The 19192-nt window shown below is 41.9% G+C and overlaps 1 protein-coding gene and 1 long non-coding RNA gene across 2 annotated transcripts in view; one reads left to right on the top strand and one right to left on the bottom strand.

Moving 5' to 3' along the window:
* The window catches only part of ANKFN1 (ankyrin repeat and fibronectin type III domain containing 1), a 318100-nt gene that overhangs the window by 45369 nt on the left and 253539 nt on the right, over positions 1-19192 (top strand). The window lies entirely within an intron of this gene.
* Positions 6550-13400, bottom strand: LOC120620782 (uncharacterized). The gene is made up of 2 exons (XR_005657979.1): positions 13164-13400; positions 6550-6907 (listed from the first exon to the last, which is right to left on the bottom strand). It is a non-coding gene; the product is annotated as an uncharacterized LOC120620782 (long non-coding RNA).

Genomic DNA, 19192 nt, shown 5'->3' on the forward strand with positions numbered 1-19192 from the left:
GAAACTTTAGGAGAGTTTGATGCCTACAACTTGAACTTGCGGGAAAGTAAAGATTTATTCATTTGCCAAGCTAGTAAATGCCACTTTGATTACTGATACTCATATGAGATAAAGAATCCCAGAAAAAAAAAAAATGGAACAGAGCTCTCATGTTTTGTCTACTGGAAACTTTTATAAGAGATGGGAGCTGCCGATTGGCCTCCATTAAATGAGTCTAGGAGCCAAGAAATAAGTATAACATCCCACTGCAATGAATTCCATAGAAGATGCACATTGATTTATTCTGAAATTCTAGTCTTGGTAGTGTGCTGTCAATGCTCACACCCCAGGCTTAGAAAGGAGACAGTTATGATGTCTTGGATATGAGGAAGGAATTATCAAATTACACGAAGTGCTAAACCCCGGAGAGGACATGAGACAGTGGCACATGGCCCACACATTCTAGCTGCAGCTCCTAGCATCTTGGGATGTAATACTATTCTGTTTCATTAACTATTTTGAGAGGATAAGTGGGTTCTTTTGGCCTCTAATAGTTGAGTGGTGGCAAAGGACAAATGGCATTAGAGTGACTCGTGAGCCACTTGAAGGACAATGAAGGATGCTAAAGGACTTCAGGGAAGTTTCTCAACCTCAGTTTCTATCTCTGTAAAATGAGGATTATAACAGTAACTACCTCAGAGGTTTGCTGGGAGAATTAAATGCGATCAGGCATTAAAGTATATCGCATGCTGTGAATACAACAAATACTCCTTTGCTGGCAAATTGTCAGCGTTAAGAGGATTCAGAATGACTTTTCTCATTTTCTTAAAATTTGGTAATCAATAAGAGCTTTGTTAACTGCTAATTGTGTTTGATATAAACCTTTGTATACGGTTAGTACTAAATAAATACTTTCTAATTTAAAATTCTTTATGTTTAGATGGGGTTTTCCACTTAATTTGAGCGGCTGATGTGAATGTATATACACTCTATATAGATGCAATTTGATAATATGTGTAATATCTAACTTCAATAATTCCCCACGTTACACAGAACGTCTTCAGGCTTCTAACTTGATGAAATTGCCTAACACAATATCTGACACATAGTGTGTTCTTAGGAAACATTTACTGAACAATGAATGAATGCGTAAAACCAGCATAGGAGAATAAAAGAGAACTAAGCAAGGAAAGGGTTTTAAATAAAAAGTTTATTAACTTTTCTTTTATATTTTAATACAAAAAAAAGTGCATGAACTGAATTAGAAGAATTGCTTGCAAACTATAGAAATGAATCTTCCTAAGTTAAGATAAAGGAATTTATTAAATGATGTGAGGCCATTCTCAGGTTCCATGAGAATGCTCAATCCAAATGCAAAACCTTAGGATTCAGGCCACAACACTGTTCTGTGTAGTGGACACTATTTACCAGCCTCATGGGTCAGCGCCATGAATAAGCTTCTATCATTATTTTCATCTTTGCTCCACTTAAGAGTCAAAGTCCCAGGAAAGAATCTAATTGGCCTAACTTAAGTCACAGGTCCACCCCACTCCCAGGTGTCGTGTAGGGGTCTTATTTGTAGTTCCACCAAGAGTACATAAAATGACGAGAAGTCATTCTAAAGGAAGTCAGGATGCTGCGACCAAAGTACAAGGGAACAGGTGGCAGAAAATAAATGTTTGCCTTATAAACTTACTATTATCCAGATATAACAAATATGCGTGCTATTATCAGTGTCCTAGGTCTGCCATAACAGAGTAGACCAAATGGCTTCAACAACAGAAATGTACTGGCTCACAGTTCTAGAGGCTAGAGGTCCAAGATCAGGATGCTGGCAGGGCTGTTCCTTTTGAGGACTGTGAGGGAAGTATCTGTTCCAATTCTCTCTCCTTGGTTGTAGGTGGTCATCTTCTCCCTGTATCTTCACACTGTCTTCCCTCTGCACATGTCTATGTCCAAATTTCCTCCTCTTACAAGGAAACCAGCCATCTCTGGTTAGGGCCCACCCTTGTGACCTCATTTTAATTTGATTACCTCTTCGAACACCCTGTCTCCAAATACAAGTGCATTCTGAGAGTTAGGGAGTTAGGACTTCAATGTAGGAATTTGACAATTCAGCCCATAACTGCTATAAACACGCTAATTTGTTGAATTAATCAAATGAGTGGATGTATCAATGGACAAATACCCACTGTGTTTATAGCATGTTTTAGTGAAAATGAAGATATTATTCAGCAAGCTCTGCAGAGATCTCTGATGTTCCAAATTTGCTGGTTCAACTAATCAGAAGAGAGATAAACAGGTTTTCTGCCCTCCATTACTTTTCTTTTAGAAATATTTTTGATCCTTAACTGTAGAGTTGCTGTTAGGTACTTCTGTAATCCCATAAACATATCTTTAGGAAAAAAAATTTAAAGTGGCATTATAAAGCTCAGCTTTCTAATATTGAAAAAATAAGGGCTCCTTTTTTAGATATTGACAAACAAGAACTGGTAACCACTTTGTATCTGAGATGCCAATTTTGCCTATAAAAAATTTCTGAGATTTTTCTAAGAGCAGAGCCAAGCAGAAATGACTCAATATTACCTCCACTACACATACAGATTTTCTCTTTGACTCTGGCCACTGTTTAGACCTGACGCTGCCCAACCTTGAGCAATACATGAAGTAAATATAATATCCAGGGAGTGAGGCAGAAAGCCCTGGCTGGATCCTAGCCTATTTAACTTTCTCCCTAAAACTGTCAGCTCTCAGAGTTTATGATCCCATGATTTACGTTTTCTTAACACACACATTTGTGATCTTCTTCCATGACCAATGTCCACTTTTGCTAGACTCATCTTCCATACCTATGTTTCCTTGGAAATATGTACTCCACTGACCAAGGAACTAAGAGGTAGTTTGTTCCTGAAAGTTTAGAGGTAGTTTGTACTGTTTATGTCTTTTTAGGAGTGAGGCCTGGATATTGATGAAACTTTGTCTGGCCCGCTTTGCCTAAGTGTCTGCCTGCCTTCTTCACTACCAGTACCTGAGAACATGAATCCACTGGACTTAGAAGGGAAGCCAAACGAACAAATAAGCTACATGATTGAAAGCACTAACTTCCATCTCTAAAGAGGAAACCATCTAGAAAATTAAAACAGCTTTTGTTGATTATTCTTTACCCAGCGTGTATAGGCATAATGTGATGTTTTGTGAGGCGTATATGTGCTGGTGTTTATACACATAATCAGTCATATAACCATCATCAGTAGCTGGCATGACTTTGGTGTAAATGTATTCCTCCACGTGTATCAAACAGTAAAAATTGGATTCCAAGTTTTCTCATAATCTGTTCTCCACCGACATCTTTTTATTCCCCTCCACTACTCTCTCTGCTCACTACGCTTTCCCACCCTCTGTGCCTTGCATCTGCTGTTCCTTCCTCCTGGAAACCGCCATTGTGCCTCACCCCCTTCTAAACCCTGATTACTTCTGATCATGTTTTGCGTCTCAGCCCAGAGGGCAGATCCTCTGGGAATCCTTCTCTGCCCACTTTCCTGCTTCTTGGCCTCAGATGCCCTTCCTCAACATCCCATAGTACCCTGTTCATCTACACTGAATCTGTTCTTATGCTGTATAATAATTCGTAATTCGCGGTGGGTTTATCTGTTTCTACCCAAACTGTGAGCTCCTTATGGGTGGGGACTGTATATGTATCAGTCCACCTATTCTACAGCCCCTAGCATGGTGCCTGGCACATGATAAATGTTTAATGGTTAGACAAATGAGTGAACGAACAAGTGAATTATTAAATGAACAATCGAAGACATAGCTTTCTTAATATTAACAATCTGAAAGTTCTAAATACTTCTTTATTTGAAAGTAGTACCAAAGTCTCTTTAATATGTACAAATGCCCCAGCCCCCTAGATTCCAAGTTGAAAATAGTCTGTGATCCCCAAGTTGTACTTGGGGGTCTCATGTTGCAAAGTTTAGCCCATTTCTCAGGATAATACATCAATTTGTTTCTCAATAAAAATCTGTTCTGTCAGTTAAAAATACTCAATGGTGGTAGCTATTGCACAAGCCACAGTGGAAAATTAATCCAGTATGGACTGCCAAAATTATAGTCTGCTAAGAAGAAATGGCAATATACATAATATGTTCATTATTTTGGTGTAGTGAAAAGTACACTGGACTTAGAGCCAAAAGACAGAGGTTCAAACTTGATCTTCAACCGTTTGCTAGTTGGGTGGCACTGGGCAGTTAGTTAATATTTCTGAGCCAACCCGACTTGATTTTCATCAAATGAAACGAGGTTCACTCAAACTGCCTTATGAACTTTAAGTTCTGTATCACATGATGAAATGAAAATATGTATTGCTTGAGTACCTACTATGCGCTTTTTATTCTGTTTAAGCATTTTAAAGATGAGTAAACCTAAAGGCAGATTTCCCCCAAAGTCACATAGTATTTGTTTCTTTCTATTCTATCACATATTATCATTCTCAAGCTTACAGTTTAACAATTACAAATACTTTTTTAGAAAATATTCCAAAATTACCCAGAGAGTGAGCGTTCGTGACACTATCGTTATTATGTAGATTGTTATTCTGTGTTATGTAGACTGCTATTATATAGACCACTCACTATTCTAAGCAGGATTTTATTTCAATGAGATAGGGTGTTTCCTGTCTCATCTCCTTGTCAAGTGAAGTAGATTTGCCAAAAAGATACAAATGAGCGTTGCCTGGGTAACGTGTTTTACATATCCAAACTTTTCAGAGTCCTACTGGAATCTATAAAATGCCCGTGCCAGCAGCCAGCTCCATATGCCCTTTTGTTGCCTCTGAATCAGCTGTGTGGGACGCTTGGCGTCATATAGCCCAAACATTCAGGTTTTGGACTCATTTTTTTAATTTTCATATGGGTATTTGGCACTCAGAGAAACAGCTAACTTCAGCCTGGAATACAGTATCCAAGGATTGTTTAAACATGGGATTAGTCTGGCTTTCTCTGGGGAAATGTTCTTTTTAACATCACTTTCTAGAACGGCAATCTGATCCTGTTTATGAACAGCATTGCCACTATTGTTAATAACAACAAGAATTCTTTATCCTCTGTTGTAATCACACTCATCCATCCTTTTTCCCTCCATTGCCCTAATTCAGGCTCTATTTCACGATTCCTAATTCTTCTTCAGAATTCTAACTCTTTCCTTGCCTCAGCCTTTCACATGTCGATCTGCCAAGCACACTCTCACACGTTTTTCAATGCAATGCTGAAAAATGTGCACAGCTTCCCTTTCACCTACTTGATCAGATACATCAAGTCTTCCAGAATCTGATGCCTAGTGTGGAGAAAAAAAGCACAAGAAAAAAAATCAGGCAGTCTTTGTTCTAGTTCCGATTGTGCTGGGATTGAGCTTCGTGACCCTGGGTCATACATCTCTTGAATGTGAGATGAAGTGATTGGACAAGATCAGAGCTGCCGGATGAGTGGCATTCGGGCGCCATTTTTTCCCATAGTGCCCTTGGAATTCATCTTTCACTAATCCTTGGCTTTTCGCCCCTGAGCACTAATGAGCCTCAGAATCATCCATGCAGTCACTTCCAATAGACCAGTGTTAACCCTTGAGATCAAAGCCCATTGGGCTGATCTCTGAGATTGCTTTCTGCTCTAAAATTCCACAGTTCCACAGTCTTCTTTCCATCTTACCCACCCCATGCTCACAACGCAAAGTCCATGCTGTGGCCAACAATATTTTGAACACTTTTTTTCAGATGCATTTGGAGCATTCTAGGCTGCTGGAAAGCCCTTTGACGTCACAGTCTTCGGTGAAAATCCTACCCATGCTACAACCCTCAATGAGCTCCACTCGTTCTCAAAACCTACCAGCCAGTAACTCTAGCTGGTAGTGATCGTGCCCTCCACTCTTGAATCCCCATAACAGTTTTTCACTCAATTATAGGAATATATTGAGGACAAATGCTGTACCACTTCTCTGACCTTTTCGACTTCTGTATTTTGTGTAGCTCTCTTAGCCCTCTACTAAGCTATAAACTCCTGTAATTTAAAAACAGACAACTTGTGTTCAAATTCCAGTTCTACTAGTTAGGTGTTGTGAGTCCATTGATAAATCATTGAACCTAATTCTTGGGCCACCTCCACTGCATACCCAGCAACTAACACAGTGCTTGGCACATCCTGGAAAATCAATAATTATTTGTTTAACAGAAGGAAGAAAGGAAGGAGCAGACATATAGAGAGACATTTACTACCTGATGAGCTTAGTGAATTGAATGAGCTTAGAGTTAAATATAGTATTTACATATAAATATATTTGTAAATGTATAAATTTATATTTATATATTGTATTATATATTTATATATTGTATTATATGTTATGTAATACATATTATATATAAATACATATTAGAGAATGTATATTCTAATTTAACTCATACATTATATATTCTCATTTGACTCATATGTATACATACACACATATACATACACAAAACATTTTATATACAAAAATTTTAAAAACTTTGGCTCAAATATTAAAAACATAATAAAAACATGTAAGTTATAATTATCAGTAATGATAGATAAAACATTTATTGAGTGCCAGTTTTGTGACAAGAATTTCACCTAATTTGCAAGTCAGCATGGTGTGGTAAAGTAATGTAAGCTTTGGAGCCCAACTAAACCTGTGATCATAGCCTTACTCTTCCACTTTTGGTGACTTCAGGTGAGTCACCTAATTCCTTCGTATCTTCTGTATTAGGATAAACTACAATATGGTGCAGTAACAATTCCAAAGTCTCTAAGTTTCTTTCTCTCTTGTGCTATGTATCCATTGCAGGCAAACAAGAAACTTTGCTCCATAAAGTCATTCAGGGACCCAAGGGAATGGAGGCTTCACCATCTTGCAGCCACGTCACCTGAAACACATGGAATTCTCAGTGTGAGAGCAAGGGAAGAGACTGGATGTTCTTACACCAGCAATTAACACCCAACACAGAAGTGGTCTATGTGACGTCTAGCCACAGACCCAGCCTCAGTGGGAAGTGTAGCCTTCCATGAACTCAGAAAGAGGGTGATCCAGACATTAGTGATCATTAGAAATGTCTGATGAAGATAATAATGACTATTTTGTAGGACTCTTGGGAGAATTAAATGTAATAACCTCACCAAGCATGTAGGACAGACCTTCAACAATTGTTAGTGCCTTTCCCCTTTGTCCCCTTATGAACTGGGACAAGTTGTATATATGCTATTATTCCTTTTCCGTATCAAAATCAAGTCTTTGCACATACTACTAAAGAAATATTTACTACATAACTTTACTAAGAAATTTGCAGTTATTTTTCATAAGCTATCTTAAATTCACAGGAAATGTAGTTTTGTGGTTATAGAGTAATAATCAATTACAAGACCAACTTAACATTTTCGGATAATTGTTATATTTAGAGCATACAGAGGCATCAAAGCACTTGCTTTTGTTTTCCTTATTTTGTTTTTGTTTGGGGTTTTTTTGTTTGTTTCTTTACAAACACTTTCAGAATTCATAAAACTTATTAGTAAGCTTATATTTCATTATTGCTATTACAAGGCATCTTGTCAACATGATGTTGGTTTTATACCGGCATCAATTTCTCTCTTCTTCCTTTCCAAAAAAATCCAGACTTGGTTCACTAATCCTCTTCGTTATCTTGTAACCAGGCAGCTGGGTCAAAATGTCCCCACACCAGCTCCAGAGGAGGGCCTGAGTCATTCGAAGGAAGATGCCTCCTTTCCGCTGGCTGGCACGGGAAGGAGTTTTTAACCATAATCTGCCCCATGAAACAAGGGGGGAAGTATGCTGGGTGTCTTGTGGGGAAGATTTTCTCACTCTTGAGAGAAAGAGAGAGAGGACAACAAAGAGTGACGCTGCCTCTTTTTCCTGTGGTTGGTTGAATGTGACTCGGGGCTGAGGAGCAGAGAGATACAAAGATGAATCAGTCAGCCTTGGAGCTTGCTCCCCCTGTTTCGTGAGATAATAAACTGCTTATTTTTTAAAGCTAATTTGAGTCAACATATCTAATTACTTCCAGCTGAAAATATCCTAACTGAAACTAATACCATTATTTATTAAGATTTACTCATTTATTAAACCAATAAATACTGAGAGCCCACTGGGCTGGGTGTTTGAGAAACAGTGGTAAAAATGTGAAAGACAGCAGCCACCCTCATGGAGCTTTTAGTACAGAAGGGGAGACAGCATTCTCCAAAAGCCTGCTCCCTGTAGTTTGCTTTTTTTCCATAAAAGACAGCACAGTCTTCCAGTGCCTAGAAACTGGGGGTGCCTAGAAACCTAAGAGTCATCTTGGACTCCTCTTCTTATATTATTTATCCAGTCTTTCAGCAAACGCATGTGGTCACACCCTCAAAATCTACTCAGTTGATCTGCTTCTCATGTTCTCTTCACTGTGACCCTCCTGGTCCAAGTTACTGTTGTTTCTCTAATGATTAACTACAAACTACTTCTCTATTTGTGTATAAATCACAATTGTCTGTCCTACTAGCCAGAGCTACTTCTGTAGGGGGACAGAGGTTGGAGAGGTTGAGGAGTAAATGGGTAAGAGGAGATAGCAGGCTGTCTCCTGACAATTGTTTCTAGAATTTTTGCTGTGAAGAAAAATAAATAGATGCTTACTTTTGTGGGATGGTGATCTCAAGGGAGTCTTATCTGGTTTTTGTTTTAATAGAGCCTGTTTTGTTTTGTTTAAGAGCGTGCTTCAGTATTACAGGGAGTGATCCAGGAGAAAGGGTTGGGGGCGGGTTGGATATGCAAGAAGAAGTGTAAATAAGTAATGGCTCTCGAGGAGAGGCAATGGGACAACATCTGGTAGCCTGGCCTTGTATCAGGGGAGGGTCGTGTTTTCCTTTGTGACAGAAGGAAAGGAGCGGGGTAAGGGAGGTTTGTGGACCTGGCAGGAGAAAAGAGTTTCTATTTGCGAGTTTTCCATTTCTTTATGAAGGATGAGGTAGCGCATCCACCAAGAGTGAGGAGGACAAAGATAGAAGGTTGTAGGATGAGCAGGAGATTTGAGGAGAGCAGAAAAGTGAAATAACCATTGACGAGAGTGGCAGAGCAGGCTTCCTGGTTTGGACATTGCCAGACCATGTTGAGGACTCAGCTTGAGGGTGATAGTCACAAATGGATGGCGAGAGGAGCCACCCTTTGGTCCCTGCTCTGGTGGCAGATATGTTGGCAGTCTTAGTGGTGACCCCTGAAGATGCTTCTGTTGGGAGGCAGCAGCAGAGCAGGCTGTTCTATGAGGCAGTCCTCAGTAATTCTTAGGGAGTTGGCTGATGGATTTTGGTCAATCTAATGATCTGTTAGGAAGCTTAGAGTATGGGGACTGTGTTAATAGGAGAAAGGCCCCAGTCAGGCCACACTGGAAAATCCATGGAGATTGTCATCAGCCATGCTAAGGAGACAAAACCTTTCAGGCCCCCACCCTGGCTCCAGAGAGTTTGCCCCTGTTTTAAGACTCTGGATTCATGCGCCTTCCTTGCTCCAGCTTGAAAAACTAAAATGGAAGTATCTTTAAAAACGATCTTGCAAGTCAAAGAAAATAATGATTAGTGAAAGTGCTCATTCATTCATTCAACAACATTTATGGAACTCCTACTATATTCCAGGGGCCGCCAAGTATTCCACGAGGCATACGACAGGCTCCCTGTTCATACGAGGCCACCTGCCCAGAGGGAGAGAGAAATACCTAAGCAAATTATCACCAGTACAAATACGGAAGGGGTTGTAAGAGCTATAAGAACATAGAGGAGCAAGTGACGACGTCTGCGGGAGGCAGACAGGATGTTAGAGCTGGGCGGGTCATTAAGAGATAGAAAGATTTGTATAAGACCAGTCTTAGTGAGATGTCCTAGAACATCATAATGTCCCCATATTTATATCTCTAGTTACCTGCCCCATCACCACCAGATACCCATCCTTGTTTCCTCATGTCGATATAACTTCCTGGAAATAAGAATAGCTTCTCAACTTATCCTCTGCTGCTGGAAGGGAATGGAGAGTAGGAGGAGTTCCTGGGAACCAAGTGTTGTGAGGGCCAGACCCCAAGAAACAGATTCTGAGGAGCAAGAAGTTCACTCAGAGTCCCTGAGGGAAGCAGGACTGGCACCAGGAAATGCCGTTAATGAGAACTGGCCTCTGGGGCTTCACTGTGAGATCTCCATTTGAAAACAGAAATACCTCAAGGCATAGTCTTATGTCCTTCTCCCCTGGCCTTTGTACTTGCTCTCTTTTTGGAGTGGGTGAGGGACTAGAGTTAGAGAAACTGGGATGATTGATTTTGATTCATGCCAGGGAAGAGCCATGTGCAGACAGAATCCTGTCTCGAGTATTACTTAGCCCAGTGGACGACGGGCCAGGAGCCTGGTTTTCCCTCTGACCTAAGTAGCACCTTATACCCTACTGGGGCCCTCTGCAAAACGACTGTCTTGTAACAGCAGTGGTTAGAAGAGCAGTGGTTAGAACAGCAATGCGGTGAGCAGCCAGTGACATTGCAGGAAGTTGTGTTGTTTATTCCCACACTAACTCTCCATTTGTGTGTAAATGAATCGCATGATTCATTTTCCATAAACAGCACTGGTGAACAAAAGGGGAAAAAATCCAAAGGCTGGAAACTGCCAAGGAAAAGTTATTTTCTTCATTTTGGCCTCCCTCTGAGAACAGACCAAGTCTCTGAAACAAGAGATTGTCCACAACTGAGTCACATCACCTCAAGTCTGAGTTTTCACACGGACCCATTAAGACTGTCCAGGCACAGATGCCAGCATGGATGAGATGACAGGAAACAGCGGGAGAACTGAGTTTGAAATGCACACTCTACCCAGACTAACACTGAGGTCCTAAGGAGGACACTCCTAGGAGACAGGGCTAGTAAATGAACCAAGGGGGTGGGGAGGTCTCTGCCCTGGTTTTGCTTATTTGTCACTCTGAGATTTAACTTCGTTGATCCAGACCTTCCAGATTATGACCCCCAGCATCCTTTTTCACTCGTTACTACCAAGAACAATAATAATAGCTGACCTAGTCCATTCAGGTTGCTTGTAACAAGGTACCATAGGCTGGATGGCTTATAGACAACAGAAATTTATTTCTCATAGTTCTGGAGGCTGAGAAGTGTAAGACTGAGGTGCTGGCAGATTTGCAGACTGGTGAGGATGCGCTTCCCAGTTCATAGACAGCCATCTTTTCACTGTGTCCTATATGGCACGAGGGGCGGTCAGGGAGCTCTCTGGGGTCTCTTATAATGGCATTAATTCCATTTGAAAGAGCCCTGTGCTCATGACCTAATCACCACCCAGAGACCTAGCCTGCAAATACCATCACACTATTTAACATAGGGATTGGGGTGGAGGGGGCATGAGTATTCAGTCTATAGCAATAGCAAAAGCAAAAATGACTTTGGTTTTAAGAGCATGCTTCCTATGTTATTGTCATATGCTTGGCATTTTATCTGATTATCTAGTTTATCTAAACTTGCCACTGTCCTGAAAGGTAAGCATTATTCTTATTTTACAAGTGAGAAAAATAATTCTTAATGTGATTAAGCAACTCTTAGCCCCTGATCTGATACATAAACATAGCAGAACTTGGTTTCAAAACCACATCTATCTGATTTGAGAGAGTGAATAGACCACAACACACTGCTCCTTCATTTACTTTTCAACTTTAGGAAGAATGTATACTCCTCATTCCCTCAAAAACTCCTGGAGCTTCCTTCCCTTGCATCTTTGATAGTAAGCAGTGTCTTCCTCTCACCCTTTCACTTATCTGATTCTTAATTATCATCGTAATTATTACATCAAGACATAGTCCCGGAAGAACTGTATACAGCAGATTCAAGAGAAGGAAGCTGCAAACAGGTGACAGACTTAGTCCGATATCCAAGGCAGGGCCATGGAAGACATCGAGGTCAGTGCCAGGAGGTGGCTTTGAGAACCCAAAAGCAGGACATGGTGGAGGCCAACTCAGAGACCAGAGACCAAGCCCAAGATTAGGAACCGAGGGAGCTGCCAGGTAGTTGGCGACAGGAGCATGGGGCCCATTTGCTGGGACAAACTGTTTGGCTGGGCAAGACCATCTGGAGTTTCCGGAGAGTGCATGAGAGGGAGTACTTTCTTGGCTGGCCCCGTACCACGCTGTCTTAAAGGTACCACCTGGCACCTAATAGTACCAGTCAGGCAAGACCCATTTCAGGAAGTTGGCTCTAACCAGGCCAACCGAGAGGGACAACAGCTCCTTCCTCTGCAAGCTTAATAGCATCTGCTGTCTGCACCACACTTTTAGCTCTTGGCGAACGCTGCACTATGTGATTAGTTTTTTGTCCTTGCCACTGCGATAAAAGGTCTTATGGGGCAGGAGCTGCCTCATTAGGGTTTATATAACCAGAATGTAGCCCAGAGCCTGGCCTAGAGCAAGGATTCCAATTATGAATGTTGATCAGTTTTCCCGGGCCTTTAATTGACCCCGAATAAAAGCAGAGAAACTGGGTTCTTCACCAGGACAGGATGAAAATTAGTCAATGTTTTATCAACTAGCTCTATCCGAAAGAATCCAGTTTCAGAATAGTGTTCTCAAATGTGAGCGTGCCTGTGAATCTGGCCCTCTGCTACCTCTCAGTTCTCACCTGCGACCCCTCCCCATGGCTCCCGGCCCCTGCCATGTTGCCACCTGTTACTCATGAGCGTTCCTGCCTTCGGCCTTTGCTCTGCTTGTTCCTTTTGCGCAATATATTTCCCCCAGGTATTGGCATGGCTCACTTCCTCACCATTTGCTTAACTATCACTTTGTTAATGAGGATTTCCTTGACCTTCCTCACACCTTATCATATACTGTACAGATATCTGTACTTCCTATACCTTATATTCCCCCATAGAACTCAGCACTTTCCAACCTGCCATTTACTTCACTGTCTTCTCCAAGTAGAGTATAAATGGCAGCAGGACAAGCATTTTTGTCTGTTTTCTTACTGCTGTTACCTCCAGCACCCAGGACAACGCCTAGCTCAGAGAAGGTACTCACTAAATATTTGGTAAATGAATGAATGAATAAAAATTACCTGGGGAACATGATACAGATTTCTGGGACCCACTACAGAGATTCTTATCCCCCAAATTAATTACCTGGCTGGCATTCTCCACACCTGCTACAAATGCTCCTTCTTTGCCAAGGTAGATTCCTTCTTCCTTCCTTTTCCTTATACGCCCGAGTCCTGCGAAAGAGTAGGTGAGCCATGTCTCTCTGTGCCACCTGCCAGGTTCTCTGTACGCATGGTGCTATCTGGTGCAGTTGCTGCCTTCCAAGAACCCTTAGGCCAGCCTGACACTGTGTGCAGTGCAGTGGAGAAGGGAGGAGCTGCATTCTTTTCCTAGAAGCTGTCTTCTGTTTACCCTCCCCTTGTCCATTTCCTGGGCTGGCCAGAGAGCCAGATGCCCACAGGGTAGTAGTCCTTTGCCAACACTCCTTCAAAGGCTTGCATACCCCCTCAGCCTTTCAGTGACACTTGTCTGTAGAGCCTTCTGGTAGCTCAGCCAGGGACACTGGAGCTGATGCCACTTGGACTCCCCAGCAGGCGCACAAGGCAGCACTTTCCGGGACGGCTGGACTAGAGGAGGGAGAAGAGGTTGCGGTTGGCCTCCAAGCCTCCTAAGCCAGCAGTCTTTTTAGTGACTTGCTTGATGCCTCTTGGCTAGGCTTGCTGCCATTGTCGGCATTACCCCTCCTTGTGAGTGTCCCTGTGCCCTTGGGACAGCACCTGCCCTTCTCACCATCATCCTTGGTGGTTCACAGTTGCTTTCTGCCATGTGGATCAGCCGATCGTTCCTATTAAGGGTGCTATGATTAGACAGTGTACAAGACCAGCATCTCCGTGCTGAGATTTTGCCCAAAGAAGCCTCCAGGGACTCTCAGATCCCCTCTCAAATCTATTCATTTACGCCCAAGTCAGAGAACAAGGATTAACAAAGACTGATCTCCCCAGTTGACTCTTCCCCTTCATCCTGCCCTCACCCCAGACTGACTGTCCATGTTTGAAAGCCAGGCTTTACCCGAGGGATTTAGCAGGTGGTGGCAGGGGCGGCTTTTACTCGGGTCAAAGTAAGTCTATAAGGCACATAAGCTTAAGTGGACTTTTTTTATTTTTACTGTTAAGTGGGAGGGAATTAATTATCTGTCTGTGTGCCATCTTTTCTCCTGTGCCCTGACAACCCTAACCTACCTTTTAAGGTGAAGAGTAATAAGAGAAAGAAAATCTGTATCACATTTATATTAAACAAGTATTTCCAGTTTTTAGACCCAGACTACTTTCTATCATATTCTCTAAGAAAAACTGGGGTCTCCTCATGTCTGCAGGATTCTAGCTACACAAAGAAAGATGTCAAAATATGTGTTCCATATTTTTTTTTGTCCTTCATGTTGTCATTTTTAGTCTGAAAAGGTGCTAAAGATATGATAGGGGAGAAACTTTGACTTCTAATCATTTAAATTTTTTTTACAAGAAGGGAGGTTTAAAAAAAAAAAAATAACACGGACATCACTGGTTGGGAGTTAAGACACTGCCACCTCACAGCTATTTTTACATTTAAATTCCGTGCTGAAACTTTGTGGTATCAAGAAGACAATGGTTCTACGACTTCGGTGCTGTGCAGTGGTGGGGAATTCGCTGAGCATGTTGCAGGGTGCCGTGGGTCACCATCAGGGAAGGGCAACCCAGCCCATGAAGTCAGGCTCAACCAGGCCCATCGGCAAGGGTCACAGTGGACGAAGCCCAGATCCCCGTGTACCTTCATTAGATAAAATACCTTGTCACCGTCCATCTCTACCTTTTCCCACCTTCCCGGCACCAGCTCCAAACTCTCCCTCCCTCCTCTGGTCACTGGGCTATGCCTGCTCCTGCTGCTCCAGCTATGGAAGTTTTTAGCTCATGTATTCAGTTATCAGTCACTGGAGATCTCAGCTGCAGTCGGGCTGCAGCGGACAAACCAGCCTTTCTTTATGCCAACAGGGAATGCTTGAAATAACTAGGCACACAACTCTGATTGATGCAGCCACAGCTTACACACCACGCTTCAGACAGTCTGAAATGGCTGGAATTAATAGCCTATTATTAGATAGCATGTGGGGTGGGGCAGGAGGAGGAGAGACAAGAAAATACCTTTTTATGATCTTTTCATTTAAATCAATTCATTTGATTTTTGCAGGGTGTGACATGACGGGGGTGGGGAGAGTATGTGGTGTGTGGTGGGGGAGAGGGGGGTTGTTCTTACCACTCTGCTGTGAGTCCCCTGGGGGGCTCCAGCCAGCTTGGCACCAACCCACCCACCACATTTTTTCTATAAATGATGCAAATACATGTGGTTGGGCAGAGAGGGGTTAAAGAGACCGGGGAGTCCAGGACTGAGGGAAGGAAGAGTGGGGATTGCTTGGTTCACTTGCTTTCATGCCAGGCTCTGCTAGCCAGCTGCAGAAAGGGGAAAAGGAGTTTAAAACCCCTGGTAAGATATTTTTCCTTGGTCTGAACATTGTTTAAATTCCTGAAGTGGGTGATCCCTGTAATAAATACCTTGGACTTTGTAAGACAGATATATTTATTCAAGTTTAAAGTTTGAATTTGATGGATATGCACTTGGGAATGCATGGAACTGGAGTGTTTGTTATATGTTGGAACCCGTTCAACGCACACAAGGAGTTAAGAGAACTCCATTTATAGCAAAGCAGAATGTCTTCTTTTTTCTTTCTAACATAATGATAAAAATTCTTTAAAATTTCTTTTTCAGTTACCATTGACACAATATTATATTAGTTTCAGGTGTACAACATGATGATTGGATGTTTATGTAACTTACACAGTGATCACCCCGATAAGTCTTGTGCCCACCTGATACCATACATAGTTATTAAATTTTTGTCGACCATATTCCCTGTGCTGTACTTTACATCCCTAGGACCGTTTTCATAACTGGCAATTTGTACATTTTAATCCCTTCCCCATTTTCACCCTTCTCCCCTGCCCCCCTCCCGTCTGGCAGCCATCAATTTGTTCTCTGTATCTATGAGTTTGTTTGTTTTGTTTGTTTGTTTTGTGTTTTAGATCCCACGTATAAGTGAAATCATATGATATTTGTCTTCCTCTGTCAAAGCAAAATATCCTAACCATTCTTTGTTGCCACTGTGTCAGTCTGTGCTTCATCCCATATTTTGAACACCGTTGGCCCTCAGAAGACATTAGATGACAGGGATGAGAAGGGGGAGTTTGGCCCAAAGCACCCAAAGCACTTTCTCAGGACTGTGTGGTTTGTGAATGAGGCCTTGAACTAGATCGCCTGTCTTATATGTAGGAACATACTTCTCTGAGATGCGAGTTGGAGATCTCAGCAGAGTGCAGAGGCAAGGGATAGAGCTGCAAAAATCCATGTGCTCAAACTTATGTCTTATTTTCCTGTAAGGTCACTGCCTCAGCGGTGATTATATATTATAGGAGAAAAGATTCATCTATCATTTGAAATATGGATTCTCTCAGGATACAACGCCTCTTGCCAGGGTTGGAACACATGATAGTCCCCTAAATAAAACCACCCCAACCCACTCCTTGAGCAAAACAAGCAAGCCAGGTAATTCAAAGAAGAACAGGTCGGAGTTTCCAGGAACTCAGGCCACCCTTGCCCTCTTTGACTGTAGAAAAACACACATTTCCCCACAGTCCCTAGGAGAAATGACAGCGCCATTCCAGAATCACTGGCAGAACGAAGAACTACCTGGCCACCATGACTCACACTCAGCAGTTTGGTTTGGTTTCTCCAAGGAAATCAACCACAGATCTGTGCCAGAGCTCCGTCACCTTGCCAAGCTCAATGGGGCCCACGTTCAAGGGGACGTGGCCACGAGCCACTGTGTGGGCTCAGCTTCTGCTCCACAACCAGCTGGAGTTCTGGTCTCCCAGCATGGGAATGCGTTTTTATCCTTTCATGATGGACATGTACGATGTGGAAAGCCATCAGACCTTGGGCTTAACTAGGCTTCCCAGAGACAAGAGCCAAGGATAAGTTGGCGATTCCTGGGCCATCTGCCCTGATAAAGGAGATTACAAATTGTTTTTCACGATCTGCTTACAATTAATTTCTCTCTTCTGGCTAGCTGGTCCTTATGCCCCCCGTGGGTAACCCCAGTGTTCTGTCTAGACTTACTTGCTGCAATCAGTAACTGCCTTACAAGATAAAAGTCCAATATAACATTCGTTTAAGAACACGTGTGCCTTTTATAGGTTGCAGTACATGATGTTTTCAACGTCAGGAAAAAAATGTGAAGCTATTATTTTCTGCAATGTTGGTGTTATTTTCTATAACTGCATAAGGTCCTAATTTTATCATAACTGCCAGGACAGGTTTTGTTTTTGCTTTAGTTTTTAGGCTGCTGGAAATTTTTTTTCAGCATGTTATTAATATTTAAGTTACTTCCAAGGCAGTATTTTCCAGTTAGGTTCATGATTTAGTTGGGCTTTCATTGTCACTTAAGGGAAGTCACAAAGGAATTGATTATAAACACAGAATAACTACTAAAGAAATTCCTATTTACAAATTTTTCCAGTGTGTCAGTGTAACCAGCCCTCAAGGTTAGCTGATAACCGGTCTCTTGGGAATGGCAGGAGGGCATTCATCAGTCCCCTGCAGGTCCTCACCCACTTTGATGTAACCAAGTTAAAAGACCCAAAAAAGTTACAGGTGCCTTCAAAGGAAAAGATGCAGACTTAGGTAAATTAGGCCTGAGATAAATCCAGATAAGACCAGTAGTTTGCATTAGGTATAGTGTGATTGTTGAGGACACCGAAAGAACTAGCAAGACTTCTTTAAAAATTTAAAATAAAGTTATTATTTGGACGACATTTATTTAAACATACCCTAGTATAAACTGTATCACTGAATATATAAAGTTATCAATATAAATAATTGACAACAGAAGCTAATTTTGCTAGTGAAGGCAACTGAAATTTTGCCATCCTAAGGCTGCTTTGGAGGATATTGATTTTAAGCTGTTTATTTAAAAACAAAGGACTCAGAAGGAACCTTTGACCCTCCCCCCTTTCCTGCCCAAGAAAGTCACAGAAACCTGCTTCAGAAAGGAAATCGTTGAATGCTGCCTTAGCCTAATTTGAAACAAGCATGGTAAATAAAAGGACATCAGGCAGGCTCCTTTAAGCAAATACTCACTGTGTCCCATTGATTCTGAGGGGCCTAGCAGAATTTTCCTGCCACGCATGTCCCTGTCTTCCTCAACTTCCTGTAAATCACCCATTCTCATTTCTGAAATCTAATACCCCTTTCCCCTCTTTCCCCCTTTGTCCAAAATGTCATATATACCCAATGTAGCCTCACTGTCTTTGGAATTTTTATGCTTATGTGAATTCCTCATGCTCGTGTATTAAACATTTGATTTTCTCCTGTTAATCTGTCTCTGTTAATTTGATTATTAGCCCAGCTAGAAGAACTTAGAAAGTGGGAGGAAACATGTGTGTGTGTGTGTGTAGATGTGATGTGTGTGTGTGTGTGTGTGTGTGTGTGTGTGTGTTTAACCCCTACACTGGTATGAACACAGTTTAGCTTCTGGATTTCTGAATCGAGTGCTGATTTAGATTCAAATTTGAAGTTTGTTACTTCAGCAATTGGTTATTAGGGTTGCCTGCAAGTTACTTATAAGATATACTTAAGAAGGTGCATAAAATTCTCTGGACTTCTCTGAAATCAGGCTTGCGGAGGGCGGGGTTGGAGAACCTCAGAGTAGGTGGGAAAGGCATACCAAGGAGCATATGGTTTAGTAGAAGGGTATGGGTCGAAGAAAGATAATGTGTTGTATTTATTTTTTGTTGCAGAACGTCTCAGAGCTTTTTATATGCTGATAAGCGTCATGAATCAAGGGGGAGGTGAGGATGACTTAGCATTTCCCGAGCCTATTTGAACATAGGTTCCTTGATCATAAGTGTCCCTTAAAACATACTTTAGGACACTCTAGGCCAAGGAAACGAGAAGACAAATTAGAGAGACATCCTGTTAACACTTTCTGAGCCCTGAGTAACACAGAGGAGTGGGAAGCAACCCCCTTATGTTTCCTTAACCAGAAGCAACAGGACAGACTCCTGCAGGCCACCCTTGCTCTCTTGGGT

The sequence above is a fragment of the Pteropus medius genome, unplaced genomic scaffold (genome assembly GCF_902729225.1).
Source record: "Pteropus medius unplaced genomic scaffold, Ma_sr-lr_union100, whole genome shotgun sequence".
Classification (NCBI taxonomy): domain Eukaryota; kingdom Metazoa; phylum Chordata; class Mammalia; order Chiroptera; family Pteropodidae; genus Pteropus; species Pteropus medius.